Here is a 14,470-nt window from a genome sequence, read left to right as displayed (position 1 = left end):
TAATTCTTATAGACTCTTAAACAAAAACTACAATTCTTTTGCTCCCTTTATGGATTACAAACATTATATGCTATAAGTGTAAAAAATGATCATATAGCATGATTTTGTAAGATATCCTAGGAAAAACAAGAAGGTGAATACTCTTGGCAAGCAAAAGGAAGAATTCACAAAAGTTTGGAAGAGGATGCAAGAGCAAGAAGAGCAAAATAAAGAAAAATCTATACTTGTGCAAATTGCTTTTCATGCCCAACTGAAGGAAATCAATGGTACATTGACAGTTGATGATGAAGGCATATGACAAGGATGAGCAAGTTTCTCACTTTGAAAGATGTATACCGAGGTACAATAAAATTTGAAGATAATGCTACAAAGATTACTAGAAAAGGTACTCTTAGTCTTGATAATAGGGAGACACAAACAAAAAATGTCTTGTATATATTAAAGGTTTGAAGCATAATCTTCTTAGTGTTAGTCAAAGGTGTGATCAAGGACATGTTGATATTTTTTATGCTCAAGGTTGTGAAATAAAGTACATAAATATATTTTGTTTATGCAAATAGAACAAAGAATAACCTATACATCCTCAGTGAGATCAAGGGGGGAAATGTTACGTGGGACAAACAGATAAAATTTGGCTATAATATAGAAGAATGGGTCATACGAACTTTGATAATCTAGTGAAAATTAGCACCAAACAAGTCATAAGAGACATGTTGAAGATTGTTAAACCTTAAAACACTCTTTGCTAGGGATGTAAGTATGGGAAGTAGACAAGAGCAAATTTCAAGTCAAAGGAGTGCACAACAACAAAGTCATTGGCAATTGTCCATACACATTTTTATTGGCCTACAAGAACACAAAGTTTACAAGGTGAGAGATACTTTATGCTACTTGCTGATGACTACTCTAGAATGACATGTGTTACTTTCCTAAAAGGAAAATTTGAAGCAATTAAGAATTTTCAGGCTTTTAAAGCCTTAGTTGAAAATGAAACTAATTTGAAAATCAAGTGCTTGAAATCAAATGGAAGAGGTGAATTTACCTCAAATGAATTTGAAGACTTTTGTGTAACCATCATGTAATAAAGAAATATTTCTCAATTGCAAAGATTTCACAATAGAATGGATTTCTAAAAAGGAAGAATCAATATGTGCAAGAGATGGGTAGAACTATGTTGAAAGAATCTAAACTATCAGACATGTTTTGAAGATAAGTAGTTAATATTGAACAAATAGAAAATCAGGGTCAACAATAGCAAGACACCTTATGAATTTTGGAAGGGAAGACAAACAACAGTTAAATACTTGAATTTTTTTGGGAGCAAGTGCTACATAAGAAGAGATGATGACGATTTGGGCCATTTTGACTTTAGATTTGATGAAGACATCTTCCTTAGTTATTCCTCAAGAAGCAAGGCTTATAGTTGTTACAATAAAAGATTGCAAAATATTGTAGAAAGTGCCAATGTAAAAGTGGATAAAGCAAGCCAACAAAAAGAGAAAGTGCAAACAAACAGGATGAAAAAATAAAAAGACACAATCTAAATGCATCTAAACTTGCCCATAGGAATCATTTAGAAAATCTAATTCTTGATGATAAAGATACTAGAGTCCAAACTAGAAGAAGATTAGCAAGTGCATCAAAACATGCAAATTTCTCCTTGCTATCTAAAATTGAGCCTAAGGACTTTGCAAAAGCTAGAGAACACGAGCATTAGATTGATGTTATAGAAAATGAGCTTAATTAAATTGAAAAGAATAAGACATGGAAACTTGTTTGAAGACCAAAAGATAAGAATGCGATTGGTACCAAGTTGGTTTTTAGGAATAAATTAAATGAAGATGGTCAACTGGTATGAAACAAGGCAAAGCTAGTTTGTAAAAGCTAGTTCAAGTTGAAGGAATTGATTTTGAAGAAACTTTTGCTCCTATTGCAAGATTAGAAGTTATCAAAAAGTTTTTAGCATTTGCTTGTTTCAAGAACTTTAAAGTCTAACAAATAGATGTTAAATCAACCTTTCTAAATGGCAATCTAAAGGAATAGGTATACATTGAACAACCAGAAGGGTTCCTATTATCATAGAATATGAATTGTGTGTGCAAGTTGACGAGAGCATTTGATCGGCAAAAACAAACCTCCAAGAGCTTGTACTCAAGACTTAACAAATAATTGCAAGGGTTCAAAAGAGGAATTGTTGATAGTAATCTCTACATCAAAACTAAAGGTGAGAATGAGTTAATTGTTATGATTTATGTTGATGACTTCATTTTTGGAGGCAATAGTAGCAAATTGTGCCAAGAGATTGCAAAGAAAATGCAAAAGGAGTTTGAGATGCCTACGCTTGGTGAGTAATCATTCTTCCCTAGCTTACAAATTTTTCTATTAAATAAAGGCATATTTATCTTGCAAACCAAGTCCATCAAGGAGTTGTTGAAGAAATGTAGGATGAAAGATTGCAAACCAATTAGTGCACCCATGGTTAGAGGATGCAAATTAAGAAAATATGATGAATCTCTTGAAGCAAATTAGGCACTGTATAGGTCAATGATTAGGAGTCTACTATATGTGACAACATCAAGACCAAACATTATACAAGAAATAGGCATGGTGACATATTTTCAAGCAGCACCAAAAGAAATTCATGTGCAAGCAATCAAAATAAATATTTAGATATTTAAAAGACACTTTAGATTTTAATTTGTCGTATTAAAAGGTGAAGATTTCACCCTAGCAACAGACACAAGATGTGGATTGGGCAAAAAACGTTGATGATAGAAAAAGTATAGTTGGAAGAGCATTCTTTCTTAGCAACAATCTTATATCCTAGTGAAGCAAGAAATAGCCTTTAATTTCTCTATCCATACCATAGGTCAAATAAATAGCAAAAGCATCATGTTGCACACAAGTTCCTTGGATGAAGTACAAATTGAGGGACATTGAGGTTGAAAATAATAGTACCATTTCCATACTTTGTGACGACACTACTGCTATCAATATCTCACAGAATCATGTCATGCACTCTAAAACAAAGCAAAATCCTATCAAATATCATTTCTTAAGAAAACAAGTAGTTGAAGAGGATGACAAGTTGGAATACATTGCCACAAAGGAATGGATTGCAAATATTCTCACGAAGCCCCTTTCGAAGAAACTTTTAAGTACCTCAAACAGACATTGGGAGTGATATCACTCTCAACTTGGCACTAAATTCTTAACAATTTCAAGGGGAGTTAATCGATGCATCATCTTTTAGAAGATAGGCATAATTGCATGCATAATATGTAGTAATATAAGGCCTAAAGCAACTAATCACATCATCTACATGAGATCGTTAATGCTCCTAAAAGGAAAACTTCACCTTTTAAAGAAAAGATGGACAACCTCTTTGTGAAAAAATCAATCTAAAATTATTTGGGGTCTCTTTGAATTGGGTTGACTATCTTGGTATACTAACCCTTCTCAAGAAAAAACATTAAATTAATTTTTTTATTATTATTATGAGGTTGACCCTCTTTAAACTAAATTTATTATCATTATTATGATGTTCACCCCTCTTTGGTGAAGAGACATGATTGGGGTATAAGTAGAAGATGAAGCTGAGGTAAAAAAAAGCAAGCAATATAAGCAAAATCTTTCCACTAAAACAAATATTTTAAAAGAAGAGTAGATTTTAGAAGAAAACGTTTGTGAAGAAGTTGCAAGGAGAATTTATGAAAGAGACTTATTGATCATTATCCATTGAAGAAGCAATATTCAAGAATGCATAAATTTTTTATTCTTTTCAAGGTCGGTGCCTCCTAATTGAAGAGATTGGTGTCTCTTACAAAGTTGGTGCTTAGCATCAAAAATTGGTGTCTCTAGTGGGTTGGTACATATAAAAGATTTGCAAGAGAATTTTATTTTTGTGGCTAAATTTAGATAGTAAATCCAAACAAATCTTTTTATAGTTTTCTCCCAAAGGATTGCCACCTAAATTTTGCATTTCTTAGTTGGTAGATATTAAGCAACCAAATGAATAATATAATACAACAAAAATAGTAAGAGAGCTAATGGACCATTTATAAGAGTGTAAACCTAAAAATAGGAAAAAGTATATACGTGCATTTGAGTATCAATATCAATAGAAAAATAGAAAAATAGATGAATATGCAAACTTGTGTTGTGTGTGTCCGCTCTCTCAATGTAAGGGCATTGCTACATGTTGGATGAATGCTAATGACAAACACTTGACTATTAATACCCCTAATCCTTTGTCATGGCTACTCTCAAGATGATGAAGCTTCGTTAGCTTTCCATGCAACTTTAGTCTATCCTTTGAACCCTTTGGGAACCTCCTACCTCGATCTCACAACTTGCTTTGCCTTCAACCTCGAATCAGCTCCACATTACTCATGTAGTACAAGGTCAAGTTTTGCCTTGTTCTATTGCACTTTCTTTGCATGTTGATGAGGCTCTTTGTGGGGGAATTCCCCTAAGGGATAATATTGTCTAAGGCGGACCTCAAGGATCCCAAATATTTCCATTGTATTTTCAACAACTTGGTTCCAATTATACCCCATTTCTTTCATGTGAGGCTATTCTATCGTTTCTAGCCAATTTGGGCCCTATTTTCTCTTGACTTAGTCAATGTATAACCAAATAAGGGAATAGAATTGAAAACATGCAATTAGATAAATAATGGGATAGGAAAAAGGAGAATGTTAACACTAATGTAAAGAATAGAGTAGACATAATAAGAAGACGAATGGGGTGTGAGCGGGTAAGTGTGGAGAGAAGAATTGCACCAATATGATATAACATATGAGGAGGTAAATAACATGAACCAAACAAAACAAAAAAAGGATTATGTAAGCTAAGATAGAATATATCATCAAAAAGAAAAAGCAAGAACAAGCGATAAGGAATATATAAAAACAAATACAAGGAAGAAAAAGTAGTGATAACAACAATAACAATATAATCTATAACGAGACAAAACATCTAAAAACAAACTTGAACACAATATAGAAAATTAAAATATTCTTAGTAAATACCTAAACATGAGAGAACCTACACAAATGAGAAATGGGAAGGTTGGTAAAAAAGAATAGGAGAATGTGTCAAACAACACTACCCATCAACAAGAAAAACAAATAAACCAAATAAATTAAATAAATATTGGGTAAAAATCTCATCTCAAAGCTCAAAGAGGGTAAATCACGATGAACATATTTTTTATACATTCATAGATTTTTCCACATTACATACATATGCTTTTATATACGCATGATTTTTTTCACATTACACACATACATATTGCTTTCACATATGCATGGATTTTTTCACATTACACGTGCATATTATTTTTATATACGCATGGATCTTTCACATGCACATATACAACACATGTATGCATGTAACGTAAAGAACTATGCACACATTCAAACAATGTGAATGTGAATGTGTATATAATGTGAAAAAAATCATACGTATCTAATGTGAAAAAATCAATATATATATAAATATAATAATGTGCATGTATGTAATGTGAAAAATACATGCATATATAGAAACAACATTCGTTGTGCAATACATATACATATCCTTTGCTTTAATGTTGCATTTTCATTCCACAGCACTCACACTGCTTGGTATGCTTTTACAATTCAGCTCTATCATTTTACTCTCCATTCTCTAATTCTTTTTAGAGTTGTTTTTGACAATACTTGGTATGCTTTTACAATTCAGCTCTATTATTTTACTCATCTCCATTCTCTAATTCTTTTTTGAGTTGTTTTCGGTGTCATAATTTGTTGACTTTTTTTCTTTCCCTTTTTAAGCTTTCTTGGTTCTTGAGTTATCTCACTCCATCTTTCATCCAATTCAATTCTTAATTCTCTTCTTTTGTTTGTTCCTCCTACAGGATCTTAGACTTGGAGCGATCCAAATCATAAAAAAAACAAAAAAAAAGAAAAAAGCTTACATAATCTAAGCTAGATATATTCAATATAACCTTATGCACCCTTGAAATCGTGTCTTTAATTCAAATAATGTTATAATATAGCAAATATTATAATACACCCTAGGAAAAAAATTTAAATCGTGAAGTACAGACTAAAATTCAAAAAGTAAGTCACAGCCCTTGTCACCTCCCCACTTTTTTTGCCAATGCATTAAAGCAAGCACAATATTGTTGGTCCATTAAGCAACTTGCACCTCAAATTTGGAAAATGAACTGTAAGTGGACGACTACTAAGTTTTCCCAGTGGTGATGAATGTCAATGCTCAAGAAGGTTAATCAAGATTTTAAATGGCTTTTGATTACAGTATGACTTGGTCTAGTGGTGAGCTTGTGGTCTTGAATGAGGGGTTACAAATTCGAGGGGTCACAAATTCAAATCTTACAGGTATGTATAACTTGTTTGTAGCATTAGTTGCCTCCCACAAAAAATACGAGGTAGTTCCATATTTACTATAAGTCATCTGTAGACCCAACATTGTCGCTCTGTCAATACATTAAACATATTTGTAGATTTTACACCTGTTAGTGTAGAATGGTTGTGTTATGTAAATTGGTTAAATGCCTCTTCTTTGGTTAACAACTATTTTAGTTAGAATCCACATGTGCAGCTTCGTAACTGATGCATTCCTCTTGAGCCAAAAGATGTCTGACAATAACTAATGATTAGCTTATATTAGCTTATAGGATACCGTTACAATTTTAGTTATCTATTAAGAAATAATGCAGACAGTTCTCTCCGTCTAATAGATTTGCATTTCATTCATCAGAGTCCAAATCTTAGCATGAGAATACAAGTCTCAAATAGATTTGCATTCCATGTTTTAAGAGTTCAAATCTTAGCATGAGAATACAAGTCTCAAATAGATTTTGCAGCAACCATGGAGCAATTAATAGAATCAATTGCAAAACGGGTAAAAAGGAAGCACATGCTTCTGATCCTAAAAGAGAATCATTGATCCATAAACAAGGAACATATTCTTCACACTGCCATCAGACATGATGACCTCAACAAACCCTTAAATGCACACTCTAAATGAATTTATCGCCAAAATGAACTCAACAAACCCTCCATACACACTACACAACAATCTTAAATCGTATGGGAATATAGAGCTCAAATAGGTTTTGCACCAACTATGGAGCAGTTAATAGAATCAGTTGCAAAACAGAATAGAGAAACACATGCTTCAGATCCTAAAAGAGTCAATGATCTGTAAGCAAGGAGCTCAGAGACCTATAAATAAGACAATGACCTCAACAAACCTTCCATACGTACTGCAAACCATCTCAAATGGTTGTCAATCAACCAAAGGAAAAAACAAAAATGCCTCGTTGCACTACGTACCATTTCAAATCTTGCTATTAGAATATGTAGCTCAAATAGGTTTTGCAGAAACTATGGAGCAATTAATAGAATCATTTACTAAACAGGAAAGGTAAGCACATGCTTCAGATACAGAGAGTCAAGCATCCATAAACAAGGAGCATAATCCTCACTCACTACCATCAGAAACAGATAATAGTAATCAATGAACTCCAACATCGACCCGGTTACTCCACCAGCACCTGCAATACCACTCACAACAACCTCCCTTTAGTCTCACCATCAACAAATGAGAAACCAATCAATAAAATAGACATCAAACTACAAAACCTCTTCATACTCCATTTCTGCCTGCTCAATAGTGAATTTGCCAGATCTGCCAGTATTAAATCACCACTGCATTTGCAAAATCGTCAGGATAATTGCAAGATTGTCTCACTATTTGGGAGATTGTCGTGGTATCGCGGGTTTGCCACAGTATTGGAACATCTGCTGCAGGTGGCAAGCATTTGCTACAGAAGAGATTGTTCTCCACAATAGATGGCAGATTCGTTGCTGAGCCAGCACTTTCTAAGATAATATGAGGTCTCCAACTTGATATAATACACTACCAATTGATGGTGGAAGTTTTGAAGTGAGAAGAAGCAAGGGGAGCACTAGATTAGGCCGTATTCAAGATGTCAATTAGCACTAGAGCAAATTTAGCAAAATTCTTGCTCCCAAGAGTACAAATTAGCAACAAAACTAAACCAAACCTATATCAAATCAAATAAGAAGATGATATTTATGACTATGAAGGTAGAAATAGTTAAAAATTAGACGCAGAAATGGAGAACAAATAACATATTTATTATGAAGTCAATGTACCTGAGAACTGAGAGAATAAGGTTAAATAACATATTTATCATGAAGTCAATGTAAGTGAGAAATAAGAGAATAAGATATGAAGAATATTACATGGAAAACATCATATAGTTGAAATTAATAAAACTTAAAACCTAAATACAATATATCGTAGCTAAATCAGAAGATAGTTTATTAATCCAAAATCAAGATAACTTTAAATATCAGAAGTTTATAGGTGAGGCATGAGTGCTTGCGGGCATTTAGGCAAGAAAACCCTAAATACAAAATATTGTAGCTAAAATTAAAGAGTTTGAAACCTAATACAAGATTATTGATAAAACAGAAAAACGTCCAATAGTCCAGAGAACTTTAATAACAGAAGATGTGTTCAATAGTCCAGAAAACTTTAATAACAGAAGTTGTGTTTTGTACATTCAAAACAACTGTATCTGTTGTTTTGGACTCTCCTGGTACCATTATAGGAATATCATGGATCATATCTGTTGTTTTGGACTCTTATGATACCCATTATAGGAATATCATGGATTATATATGTTGTTTTGGACTCTTACGGTATACCCATTATAGGAATATCATGGACTAGCAACTACGAAATGGAAATTGTCATGTCCTTGTGGAAAATACCTCTCAGCCTATTTCCATTTCTTGTAGGCTAGAGGCCAAAATAAGTTTTAATATTATTTTAAATTGAATCTAGCAATTTTTAATTTAAATTTAAGGAGAAAATTAAATAATATTATTAAAATTAAAAAAATGCTTTTAATTCATCAAAATAAAAACATTTTTAAATACTAATTAGAAGGAAATTTAGTCAAAGATCCAAATCAGAAAAATATTAAAACAGGGTGCTTAGCATCATTGGCTTCTTGATTGTGAAAATTGACATTAAAATGTTGGCATCCAAGGACAAGAACTCTTGAATTCTACATTCGAGATTATGTATGAAAACCCTTGTTTTTTTTTTTGAGTGATTATATCCAAGGATCACAAATGTATTAACATTTTCTAAGTTTGCATATTGCTGTTACAATGTCACTACAGTGATTTGTCGAAGATCTCATTCTTTGCATTTGGGGGATTATGTGTTGCTGCTACAGCTTTGCCCTTTGTATTTTAAAGTTTCTACCATAGTTTTCAGGACATTGGAGGGCTATTGTACATCAAAAAGTGCTGTGAATACAAATTCTTATGGCATTACCAGTAAACCCTAGCGGAGCACTACTTTTGGTATAAAATCAGTCAATCCTTTTTGGTGTAAAATCAGTCAATCCCAACCTTGCGATCACTCATACAGCTGCTGGTTTAAACCATTTCAGGCCACCAACAATACCACAGTCGTATAAGGTGTTGTTATATTGGTCGAATAAGATGTTGTAACGTAACAGTCATCAAAAAGTTACAAGTGCTATAAGGTGCTGGTCCCGAATCATTAGATGCTGTTCCATTTAACATAATATCGTTTTGGGCATTAATAATGTTATGCCTGACCTTGAGAGTACAAGTAAATCATTTGTGCACAACATCCATTTTTGTTCACTTGTAAATTGATTTGGGAAAGTGGAAATTCTAAAAATTTGCTTTTCCAGCTTGCATATCAGCATTATCATCATTTTTCCCATCTTGCAATTCAATGTTGTTGATGCAGTCGTATTGATTTCGAATCAGATCTAAAAAGTGTGGTTTTAAGTTATGTAAGGCTTTCTTTTGAGTTTGCGATCAGCATTTGTATTACAAATTTCAGTTGTTATTCCAAGGGTATATGTTCTAAGAAAAATCAAAATATAAAAAACATCAGAAAACAAAAGGGATATTTAAGAAGTCATTACTTACGAAGTGCTTAGTGGTCATTCCAAGACTTGTCAAAACAAATTTTTAGTAAGGGCTCCTTGAGATCCTCAACTGATACTGCCTATCATAATTTCAGCGGTACTTACAGCTCCTTCACGCAATGTTAAAAACGCAAGCAAACATTTAATTATAACTTGGCAATAAACAATGAGCCTTAACCAAAATGAACATTAAAACATGTAAAATGAAATGCAAATCATAAGAGCAATAAGAGTCTACTCGAGAAAACTTGAAAAGATCACTAGACATGAAAAGATAATAAACTTTGATAAACAATAATTCAAAATGAAACGCAAAGATGCAAAGAGAGTGATCAAATAGAGCTAATACAGAATGCCATCATTCCGGCACTCAAACCAATAGGGAATCTTTCCTCCTCATTTCACCCCTTGTACACATCATAAATCCGTGAACAGACATCAACGGAAATTATAATTCCATTCCAATAAAAAAAATAAAAAAATAAAAAAATAAAAAAATAAGGAATAGGGCATCAGTTCTCCAAGGTGTTGGCATCACAGATTTCAGCCGCAAATTACCCATTATAATGATTTTCATCAGCTGCCTCTAAAAAATCTCTCAGACGATAAAAATCCAGTCATTCAAACTCCATACAAACATACCAAGAAATTCCACCAGCTACCTCAAAAAGATTAATTACAACATTCTACTACTTTCAAAAATCAATCAGACTCCAAATACAACAAGTTTAAAAAAACGGATACTCAAACAAAGAAGACACAATTTAATGTACCGCACATTGTCGCTTTCACAGAGAAACTTCACAGCTCAGAGGTCTATATCTAGCCAGGCTGCCCCTCCAATCGTAGAACAATCTAACGAGGATGCTCTATGCACATTTAACACACATTTCGTTGAAGAATGCTAAAGTGGAGTGCATTTGTAGGGTTTGATCATTTAGGGTTAGGGTTCCAGAGGAAAATTAGAGAGAGCGGGTGCTTAAAAGAGGAAATCGCAAGGGGCCTCAAGTATGCACACTTAATCGCGACCGTCCGTGCGCACTGTCTTGTGTATATTTGCTGTATATTTGCTGTGATTTGAAAAATTAGAAATTTAATATAGATGTTTTAAATATTTATATAGCTATATCTATATATGGAAGATGTCATCTTAAGAGTACATATCATATATTTTTTTCTTTTGAAGTGTATTTACTAGCAATTGCATCTTGGTGTCCAATGGTTAGATCAAAAAGGTGTGGAAGGTCAATTTATTTTATTTTTCTATTTTTTATATACATGGGTAATACATGAGACCAATTAGTAGGACCTTTAGAAAATAATGATGATATGCATCCACTAAATTTCATTAGTAAAAAAACTATGTATAATTATTATAAAATTTTATTGACTATTACAACGTTGTGAATAAAAATCAAAGATTTAAGTATATATTTGATAAATAAATTACATATATAAATATAATATTATTAATTTATTTTAAGTAACAAAAAAATAAGAAATGTTATAATTTAACTATTACTATTTGTTAATTGTAGATAAAAATATCCCATATCAAATTTTAAAATTTATGATAATGAAAATAAAATTTATAATTAACTATAAAAATATAATTAATAATATTTAATATCATTTTTATTAAAATTAAAAATAAAGAATAAATAATTAATAAATAACCATTTTAACAAGGGAAAAAATGGCTTTGCGCTTATACTAGCGAAAATTTTCAGATATCGAGCGGTAGAAAATGGTTCTTTGGACATACGACATATGTTGTATATGCTTTTAATGTGGGGAACTAGGCTCCCCTCCCTCAACCGAAATCGGTTTTCGAATGGCAGATGGTGAAATCTAAGAGAATTCAGAAAGTAGAAAGAAAGGGCTTGAGATTACCTATTAAATCTAGGGCAGGAGGAGGTTTAAGAGGTAAACAAAATACCCTCTATAGTCACATAAATCTGTCCATTTTAATTAAATAAATATTTGCTATTTATTTGATTAAAAATCCACTAGCCATTAATTAATTGAATTAATATTTAATTAATTCATCTTCAAAATATTCTCCTATTAATTAAATAAATTATTCAATTTATTTTAATTAACTCATTAAACCAAATTCACAATCAATTAAATGAATAAATCATATTTATTCAATTTAATCCCCCTTTCCTCTTTTAAATAAATTAAATAAAAGATTTATTTAAATCATTAAATCCCCCCACTTGCATTCTCCTAAAAATGCAACTTGCACCTATTTGTTGAAATAAATGAATTTTATTTTAATAAAAATCCTATTTTCTCTCACCCACCAAACCCACTTGCAATCCTAACCCCCTTCTAGATTCTTCTAACCCCTTCCTAATTAGCCTAATCCATCCCCTAAATATTGTCACATTCCTAAGCAATTTGGAGTCACTTCTCAAAGACTCCAAAGTCTTTGAAAAGCATTAATTGTTTTGTGTGTTCAACAATTTAACCTCTAAAGTCTTCCAAAGCATTAAAAGCTCTTACATGACCATTAATGGTTAAATCCACTTGCACCCATGGTTAAGGACTTTGACCCCTAACTCAACCCTCATGTAACCCATGTGTCTCCTCAAACATTTATTGTTTTGACCATGGTTATCCTCACTAACTCTTGCACAAGAGTTTATCCATTGGATAAAAGCATTATTCTTTGGATAATGAATTTATTCACTCAACTCAACCTTAACCTTAACTCCCAAGTTAACTCTCAGGTCATGTCAAGCATTTAATGTTTCTTCCCTCTCCTCTCAACCCATCTCATGCTGACACTTGTCATCCTGGGATTGGGTTAAAAGTCTTCACATGGATTGAATATCATTCAATCCTGACCCTTGTTGAGATTACTCAATCTCAACCATCCATTGCTCCATTTTTCCTATAAATAGAGTTCATTTCTTCATAATCCAGATCTTGAAAACTTGTATGAATTTACATTATAGTGAATTTTAGAGAAAGAGCATTTAGTATAAATAACATATATTGTCATTTTGGACTAGAATAAATCTTAGTTCATTTCATAGCATGTCTAATTAGTTTATTTTACATTTGCATATCATAGCTAAAACATTTCAATCTTGAATCTCCATAAGGCATCCATAGTGCAAAAAGCTGCTGAGAGTTACACTAATTTGGAACTTGGAGAGGAGAGTAACAAAGGAGAAGGAGCTACTAGCATGGTAGAAGGCATTTGGAGATGTCTTGTTGTGTTTGCTTTCATAGTTAAATACTTCATTATGTTTTTAGTGTCTCTCTTCGTATGCCTGCTTAGACTAGTTTTTGGTTGATTAACACTAACTCTTCTTTGTTTCTTGTGTTTCTTATGTGTTATACGACCACAGGTTTTAGTCTAACATAACCCCTTTTTGCAGAGCATCATTTGGTGAACCTAACGTGAATCAAAGAACAACTTTTTGAAACTACTAACTTTTTGATTGTTTTACTTGTCACATAGGTCGCACTTCGGCGCTTTTGTTCGCGCTTTAGCGCTATCGTTGTTTGGTCTTCTAGCACTTTTGTTTCTACAATAGCGCTATTGTCCAAAACTTAGCGCTTTTGTTTATCTTATAACGCTATTGTTCATTAGGTAGCGTTTTTGTTTCTTTAGTAGCGCTTTGTATTGCTATATAAATATTCTATTTTAGCACTTTTGTCCTTACTTTAGCGCTTTTGTGTTAAGTAGCGCTATTGTAACAAAGCGTTGTAAAAAATATCTTGTAACCAATAAATTGATTTTTCTTAGGCTTGTGGAAGCCCACCATGTGTTCGGATTTTACTGACTATTCGTTTCTTGTGCAGGTTTTGACTAACCCCTACAATAAAAATTTTAGTGATTTTTAGCTTAGAAAGTAAATTTGTTTTTATTGCTAACTTTGTCTTTCAAGATGGGATAAAATAAACTCACTTTCTTTTTGGTTAAAAATAAACTACACTTTGATTTGGGTTTTAAAAATTCACCACATCTTTGATTTGGAGCTCTAAAAAAGAACATCATTGTTACAAGCTAAAAAGAACCACAAAAACTCAAACAATTTTATTTCTTGCAAGTTAGGAAACAAACTTCATTTTGGTGCTTAAAATCAACAAAACAACTTTATTTCTTGCAAGTTAGGATTCATTTTTCTTTTTGGTGCTTAAAATCAACAACACAAATTTTGATTCCCTTGCATCAAATCAAGTTAAAAATCACAATCCACACTTGGTTTTTGGGAAAATAAAAAGAACAATCAACTTGTCTCATTTTTCAAAACGATTTACTTCAAGCAAACGTGTTTTTCATTAAGTTGACCAGGATTTCATTTTTTTCTAGTTTACTCAACACATTGCTTTTGAAGGATAAAAAGAACACCATGGCTATTGGAGCAACATCTCCAAATAGTTAGATCACCATTGCAATGACAAGTAAAAAAAACAAGTGTATTTTGC

The 14,470-nt window shown here is 32.3% G+C and overlaps 1 long non-coding RNA gene and 2 other non-coding genes across 6 annotated transcripts; all 3 read right to left on the bottom strand.

Moving 5' to 3' along the window:
- Positions 1–7,017: 7,017 nt before the first annotated feature.
- On the bottom strand, positions 7,018–11,075 carry LOC131079921 (uncharacterized). 4 transcript variants are annotated; one of them, XR_009359116.1, is made up of 3 exons: positions 10,795–11,068; positions 10,023–10,131; positions 7,018–7,932 (listed from the first exon to the last, which is right to left on the bottom strand). It is a non-coding gene; the product is annotated as an uncharacterized LOC131079921 (long non-coding RNA). The 4 variants fall into 4 exon arrangements; XR_009359115.1 differs by having other exon boundaries at positions 10,800–11,064; XR_009359114.1 differs by having other exon boundaries at positions 7,018–10,131; positions 10,795–11,075.
- LOC131079940 (small nucleolar RNA Z102/R77) lies at positions 10,348–10,428 on the bottom strand. Its single transcript, XR_009114095.2, has one exon. It is a non-coding gene; the product is annotated as a small nucleolar RNA Z102/R77 (small nucleolar RNA).
- LOC131079939 (small nucleolar RNA Z101) lies at positions 10,526–10,610 on the bottom strand. The gene has a single exon (XR_009114094.1). It is a non-coding gene; the product is annotated as a small nucleolar RNA Z101 (small nucleolar RNA).
- Positions 11,076–14,470: the final 3,395 nt, after the last annotated feature.

The sequence above is a fragment of the Cryptomeria japonica genome, chromosome 10 (assembly GCF_030272615.1).
Source record: "Cryptomeria japonica chromosome 10, Sugi_1.0, whole genome shotgun sequence".
Lineage (NCBI taxonomy): Eukaryota > Viridiplantae > Streptophyta > Pinopsida > Cupressales > Cupressaceae > Cryptomeria > Cryptomeria japonica.
Note: the sequence above shows the minus strand (reverse complement) of the source record. Positions and strands in the feature narration are given on the sequence as shown.